Below are 8,444 nucleotides of genomic sequence, written 5' to 3' on the forward strand. Positions count from 1 at the left end.
CACTCTTATGACACGTCCTATTAAATGTGAAACAGCAGGTAACGCTGTGTTATAGTTTGAACTGTCCGTGATAATGGGGTGGCTCTATGGTTAGATATATGAACATAAAGATGACCCTTCATTTTGATTGATTCCCTAGAATTATGTCACGTTCTGGAACAATCAATATATTAATCAATCAATCAAAGAACAAATCAAACAACCAAAGTAATAACCAATCAATCAATCGATTGATCGACCTACTAATCCACCAATCGACGGATGGATTTTCATAGCAGATTTTATACAGCAGATATGCTAAGAGGAAATAAATGTGCTTAATAATGCCAGTTTCATAATATGAATTTAGGAAGAATGGTCAGAATGTAATCTCCACTCTTTCTTGTAAAGGTAATCCCCCGCTCGGTCCCCTTTAGTTCCCTATGCCTTTGGTTGCAATAAACCAGGTGTACGTTTAAGGTTATCAAGATGTTTCCAGTAATAGGATGGCCTTGATGGCATATAATTGATAGATGTAAGGCTGTACTGTAACCTCAGTGTGACCGCTTTGGTGCTAGGGCCTCTGTCTGTGTCTTGCTCATACAAATGAGTATCCTAATCCAAGAGAGAGCGAGAGAGAGAGAGAGAGAGAGAGAGAGCAGAGAGAGAGAGCAGAGAGCAGAGAGCAGAGAGCAGAGAGAGAGAGAGAAGAGAGAGAGAGAGAGAGAGCCGAGAGAGAGCGTAAGCAGATTGAGAGAGAGCAGAGAGATCAGAAAGAGAGAGAGAGAGAGCAAAGAGAGAGAGAGAGAGAGAGAGAGAGAGAGAGAGAGAGAGAGCAGATTGAGAGTGAGCAGAGAGAGAGAGAGAGTAGATTGAGAGAGAGAGAGAGAGAAAGAGAGAGCAGAGAGAGAGAGAAAGTGAGAGGGCAGAGGGAGAGAGAGAAAGTGAGAGGGCAGAGGGAGAGCGAGAGAGCAAGAGAGCGAGAGAGCGAGAGAGAGAGAGAGAGAGAGAGCGAGCATAGGGGTTGAGGATTTCTGCTGGAAAATAGAGAAAAATCAATGAGCTATGACTGAATGCAATTACATTGGCTAAATCAAAACCTTCCCCGTATTATGACTTGATAAGTAACCAAACGGTTTATGATGATGGCAATATGCTCAGAGAATGACTAATATGGTTGATGTGTGCGAATATGAGCGTGTATATAAGGGGAGGTCTAGGTGAGATGGATGCATCGGAGGGTGATTGATTTGAGTCGATTGTTAAGGGTCAACTGCCAGAAGGAGAATAAAGATGCTAGCTAAATTCAACTGAAATGGTAACAGAAGATTTACTTCAACAAACAACCAAATCCCACGCAGGGATTAGTGTTTTAGTAAAGCAGCAAGTAGCATGGGTTTAATTTAAAAGGGTATTACAACTGTTTAAGAGCGCAAATGTAAAGTGATACAGAACTTAATGAAAAAAGGTAATATGACTATGAAGCGTAAATGAATCCTGTTTCAGCTCACATTCATACATGTTGAGATAAAAGATAGAATGTTTTGCGCTGGGAGTGGGAGGAGGGGGGAGGTGTTATCCGCATAATTACAACCCAAAGCAATTGATACATTTTAAGCTTGTTTTCATTGAGTATGACCTTAATATATGAAATTTGTTGAAATGCCCCGCACACTGTGGCAAAGTGTCAGAAGAGTCGTATCCCTCTCTCAGACATAGCCATTTACATCAACCACTGAAGACGAAGCAACACACATCCACACACTCCATGGTATTATATCCTGTGATGTCTTGAAAAGAATGGCTCTTTTGTTTGCAAGAATGTTCACACACTGGTGGATGAGGGCATAAATAGGAATTTTCAACATGACGGTATTATTTTAGGCAGTAACAAAATGGCAAAGATCACTATGTTGAAGATCACCAATATATTTGAACCAAACCAACTCGATTTTGGTTTCACTTAAACTTTAATGTCATTATCAGTGCAAATGGATAAAAAGAATGGCCAAATAAATATATACAATTATTGTTATAGTATTTTATGTTTTCATTGTTATTGGTGTTGTAATATTGTTATTATTTCAACATTATCATTGATTCATTTATTTGCATATTTATAAACTCATTACTTTACTGATTTATAAATTCAAGACTTATTTTTGATTAACATAATTACGCATTTATTTGATCCATCCAGCAATGTAAGCCTGAACTGAGCGAAATCAAATCAAAACAACCCCATCAACAACATCTATCATCCCTTTCAAGAGCTGAGCAGTGGGATAACGTATCCTTAAAACTTCCCAAAGACAGGGTTTGTCTTGGTTTAAAGAGGTTTCAAATGAGCGCCACGTCCCTCAGATGTCCAACCCCTGACAACATGATAGGCAAGGCAACTTTATTTATATAGCACTTTTCATACACAAGGCAGACTCAAAGTGCTTGATACAACAATGTTATAAACGTCAAGCCAGGAAGCACCACAGAGTCATGGACTGGCTAGCAACTCTCGAATAGTAAATGTAATGTAACGATGATACACACACCTGGAGCGACAGTGTGTTTAGCGTCATTCAGACAGCAGATTATAAAAGACAATATATCATACTGAATCCATATAGCTAATGGAATGTAACGCTGGCCAACCATAGCTTCTGATAACTTGCAAAAATCATTCGGGGTGCAGGTAGAGTTTGGCAATAAGTTATTCTATTTGAATGTATTCCGAAATAGCCATTGGAAGAATAAGACTTCAATAAATCTTGTTGTCGTGCAAAAAGGAAATCGTTAGTGGAATCTCCCTATAGACTCAAGGCTAATATCCACTTCGTCCATCAATGACATCGCGCAGAGAGGGAGATAAGTCCCACACTTCTGTCTGCCATTTATAAAACTTAAGCTAGCATGTCCTCTCCTGTCTATTAGTATTAGAGAAAGAGAGAGAGAGACAATAATAGAAGAAAGAAACCAAAGTATAAAACAAGCCTTTAAGATAAAGCCTCATTCCCAGAGAGAAAATCTTGTTTAGTACTCCAGCGAGTTATCACATTAAGGCATTTAAACGCAATTCAATTATAGGGGAAGCAAAATGAAAGCTTCTGTTCCTATGCCATAAATAATTGAAATAGAAAAAGATATGAAAGAATGGAATTAATTGCATTTAATTAAAAGAGAGAAGTTGCACTTCTGAGTTGTTAACTACATGCATGAATAAAAATGATCATCCCAAAGCATCCCGAATCCCCTTTTTTGTAATGCAGTACCATTCTACGCTGGATTACCGTGCTTAAGAGTCTTAAGATATTCATAAATTGAAATAAGCACATATAATCTAGTATATTACAAAAGAAAAGTTTTTTTCAGAATGACGTTCAAGAATGAGGCCATGCAACTCTCAGAGAGAGTTGCAGATATTTGCACTCATTATGAAAGTCCACATTGTGAACCTGTGTCAGCTTAGACTGTTTCATATATGGGGCAGTTTTAGTCGGTTTCTGGATCAGTCTGATTCTGACTGACTCCCAGAATCACCTTGAGATCTTTCCATAAGCATGTGTGCAGGTGATTATCTTATTTCATGACAGTTACATCAGGAATTAGGCTCATCCAAAGTCTCTCCTTATCCAAATCATCAAATTCCATTTCCACATTTTGCGCCATTCTGACACTAATTACTGACACAGCTCTTAAAAGCCAGATTGATTCGTGCAATTATTTCTAATCTACTTCAAATAATCGTAGAAAGATAAATGAAACACAGGAGTTTACAGGGAGATGGAATCGATTTGGACTTCTCTGGCAAAGATAAATCTTTCTTCGCTACTATAATTTTTTTCTTTCCCTTTCCTCTCATCCCCAAGCGGGCACACGCACGCACGCACGCACGCACGCACGCACGCCCGCGCACACACACACACACACACACACACACACACACACACACACACACACACACACACACACACACACACACACACACACACACACACACACACACACACACACACACAGTGTGGCTGTGAGTGGAAAAACAGAAATAGATACATCAGAGGAGATGCGTCCAGAGTAGAATAACCAAACCAATGTAAAGAAATTTCTTCTGACAAATGTTCTTATATAAGTCGCTTTGGAGAAAAGCTTCTTCTAAATACCCTAAATGTTAATGCAAATGTAAATATAAAATTATGTCACCTCAAACTGCCTTTTCCTTAATATCTAATATAACCCAACAGCAGAATGATTTATGTTAGCCATGTTTTCACATGTATTTACGTTATTATATTATTTTCATATGTATTTGATAAAAACCTGGAGTATTCTCTGTGATATATGTATTCTGAAATTTGAGTATGACTTTTAAGCTTTTAATCGTATTCTTCAGTGTTTGGAGATTTGTGTCTGTGTGTGTGTGTGTGCGTGCATGTGTAAGTGTGTGCTTGCACTGCTTGTATGCCCATGTGTGCAAGTGTGTATGTGCATGTGCGTGTGTGTACAGGTGGTCTGCATGACTGTGTGCCTGTGTGTATGTGTGTGCATGTGTGTGTGCGCCTGCGTGTAGGCGCATACCTGTGTGTGTGTGTGTGTGTGTGTGTGTGTGTGTGTGTGTGTGTGTGTGTGTGAGTACCTCCGTGTCATTATGTGTTGCGTGTGCGTGTGTGTCTTGGACAGTGCAGCAGATGCAGCAGGTGAATGGTGGAGGTGTGTTAATGAGGAATTCCTACCCCCATCTGAGGTTAATGTCCCCAGCGCCGCCCCCTCCGTGCTGCACCAGCTGCCAGCCCCATGCTGGGCCAAGCGGCAGGTTCAGGGGGAGAAGGACCTGCGTTTGAAATAGGCTGGTCACAGGTAATTTAGAAACGGTGTATTTCTGGATCAGAAACGTCACCGTTAAGCGCTCAGAGTTGTCACGTCTTCTTAGGCTAAGAGGGGTCATGAATAATCCCCGTCTACCGTAACACAATTTCCATTCCCTGTACTTCCTTTGAGCTGTGTACATCAGTTAACATTCCCCGGAGTGGGAACAACCACCAAGACAAGCAGAATAAATATTGAGTTTTCCGACGGCGTAATTTGACACAGCAATATCCGAAACACTTAACAGAGACGGAAATCGCTCAGTTTAAAGCCTGCAACGAAGTCCCACCCTCTCACTCTCACAAATAATGCCCATTTGAAGCACCCTGTTCCAGGAGGCCAGTACTGAGATGAGGGGCAAATGATGGAACGGTTTAAGTGTCTGTGTTCGAGTCACCTTCACCCCGGCAGATTTGCAAGGCTGGCTCTTTTCGAAGAACTCAGTAACACCCTCTCATCCAAGCTTGAATAAACCGAGGGACTCGATTGGAGCTTGCATATTTAACGGTGTGGCTAACAGCAAGTGTAAAACTTTTTAATTGCGCTAAAGACAGCGTCACGCATGGTGAAACATTTACGCAGCGTTATTGTACGTCCCTCTTCCCCCCGTTTGATTAAACAACATCATGATTAATTACTTATTTGTTGAATGGCTAATGAGATGCTCTCGTTAAGCGCTGCCAAGCATTTGACCCAATAAGTATATATAAGTACGCAAGTCGGTCAATTGAATAGTTGGAATTTAAAGTATTATACAGTACAAAATTGGTTCAGTACAAAGTTAGGGTGCCTATATATGGCAATGTATAAGATTCCCTCCCTGCCGCAGGGCGGAAGCATCTCAGAATGTCTTGTTACCATCTCTACGGTGTATATATAAACATTACGCAGGCACGTAAGATATACGTGTGTGTCAATTGTCCCGCATGACAATCTAATAAAAGGCATGAAAGAATTGTATACTAATTATATATAGCAAGCCTCGTTAGGGTTGAGTATAAATGAAGTCAGAGGGAAAGATCTGTGTTAAACTGGTTTGAACAACATGGCAAGCAGAGGGCACTGGGGAAATGTGTTGAATCCCATTACACAAAAATGCTGGTAAACAATTTCAATAAATGTCGACTGCTACCACTATTTGTGACTAGAATCACTAAGAAGAATTTCTTAGAGGCGCCCGTGTTTTACATACCACACGCAACATAAGCCCATTCGGCACATTGAGGGACCTGGGTTTCCTGAGGGCTCCAGTGTGCAGCAGTTAAATACTGCCTACCCTAAACCCAGAATGTTAGCCGAGGTCAACGCTATTTAGAGAGCCGACACACAGACTCTCGGAGCCACCAGGAGCACAAGATAGACTGGCCTGCAGGCCTAAGAGACAGAGACAGAGGAGCTCCGGTAATGGGACACCACACCATATAGTGGGAATGCCTGCATGCATGAATTAATGCATGGCAGGACACTGACACACAAGGTGACACACACACGCGCGCGGGGGGGCGATCACACACGGTCACACACTAACACACTAACACACACACACACACACACACACACACACACACACACACACACACACACACACACACACACACACACACACTCTGTCACACACAAACACAAACACATACGTGTGCACATGCATTTTCTTTATTTTTTCCTTTTATTGTCACACAACAAGCTGAACAAAGGAAGTTTAGATTATAATGTTAGTGTGAATTGTAGTCATTTGTACATGGAAGAAACTCAGGGAAGAGCAGGGTTATCACTGCACCATATGATAATGTGCAGCGCTGTAGGATACGGCGTTTACCCCACTATAAAGCCATTTTCACATGAGAGCAAAAGTTAGAGTGAGAACGGTTGAGAACAGAACGGTAAGACAGAGAGACTCCACTTACAAAAATAAAATCATATTTCAAAGAGGATGCAGAAAAGTAGCAGTTCGAACATTATATGCTTTGAATGTCGATGGGAGGCCAATGAATAAGGGGCCCATAAAGACTCCCTGGGGGGTGTAATTTCAGACGGAGGTATAATGATACGAATGATTGTATAATAACAGCTAATGGTCTGCCTCGCACAGTCACTCACTAGCAGGGCTCGGCGCTCCATGGCATTCCTCTCTAGCCATTGGTGCGTTATTCTAAACAGTGGCAAAAGTACAATGAGTACAAAGTACTTTGTCTTTAATAGTGATCATTTTCTCAGTGGTTTGTCCACCGCTGAAACGGTACCTGCATGTAAGGTCTGACGTGCTTCGAAAATTTGCAGAAGGGTGTACATGGGCAACATATATATTCTTCTACTGGATTGTGGGAGTGTGTCGAAAGGCACCGGGGGGGGTCGAAGGCCTCGTTCATTCAACACTCATTCAGACCCACCTTCAGGAGCTGTGTATTTCAAAGGCAGCTTTGTATAGCTGTGAGAAAGAGTTTCCTTGATGCACATGGTTGTTGGTAAAAAGCATGTTTACTTACAAACAAACAAACAAAACCACAACAGTTGATTCACATGCACAACTCAAGCCTCCCTCCGGTCTAGAACTCTTGTCCTCTTAAGGAGCACCAGAATGGGTGTGGCTCAATTAGCCTATGAGCCACAGCTGCAGACTATTACAGGGCTACCAGCCAGACAGGAACCCGTGAATCTTTTAAAACATGTTAAACACAGTGAAGATGCCATTCACATCTTCACAATAGCCATCCGTACATTTGGCAGCTATTCATAACCTCATCCGTCCCCGTGTTTAGGGGGCTTTGTGAGGATGTGAACGGGGGTCAGGGCGGGGGGCTATTTAGATTCATAAAGGACATTAGGCTCTAATGCGGCCGATGAATCGTGGCGGAGCACCGATCCATGTGCTATATGATGAAAGGTGCCATATTGGTGGGAGGCACCGCCCCATCCATCTCTGCATGCGTGTACAGAGCCCTGAACAGGCTAGAGCCGCCGCAGACGAAGACAGTGTGTGCAGTAGTCTTACTGCATACAGTCAATCAGTCAGGCCTACTGAGAGCTTCCGCTCTCCTGGTTGGCTCGACTTCAGTGATGGGAAGGTAATTGTACTCGGTTGTTGAAGCGTGGATGCTAGACGCACGCATACACAAACATTATAGGATACGGTGTCGTTTCTGTACACCAAGGGGGTTTAAGTTTTATTGAGGGTACATTTGACAGAGTTGTTCACCCTCCAGTCTCATTATTTAATACTTTTCTGTTTAATTAAAATCAGTAGTGACTAAAACAGGAAAAGCATAGGCTCTAATTTGCCATGGTTTTAAGCATCGCGTTGATGCATATTTTTGCATTTTTCACACTTTTATCTTGAAATGACTCTTGCCTTTCTTTAATTGGATGAATCTGGTAGTCTGTACCATCTGTATTGTCTCTGTTTGTATTATTTATCTGCAAATAAATATCCCACCAATCTGTTGTAAAAAAGAAAAGATTTATCCTTACTGAAAACGGTCTGTATACTTTGTGTGTGCGTCTGTGAAACAAGCTGAAGGGGAACAATCAATCAATCAATCAATAAATCAATCAATCAATCAAACAGTCAATCTCGGACCAATCACTGATGTTAATTAATTCATGTTATTCAG

Source organism: Gadus morhua, chromosome 3 (genome assembly GCF_902167405.1).
Source record: "Gadus morhua chromosome 3, gadMor3.0, whole genome shotgun sequence".
In the NCBI taxonomy this organism is placed as follows: Eukaryota; Metazoa; Chordata; class Actinopteri; order Gadiformes; family Gadidae; genus Gadus; species Gadus morhua.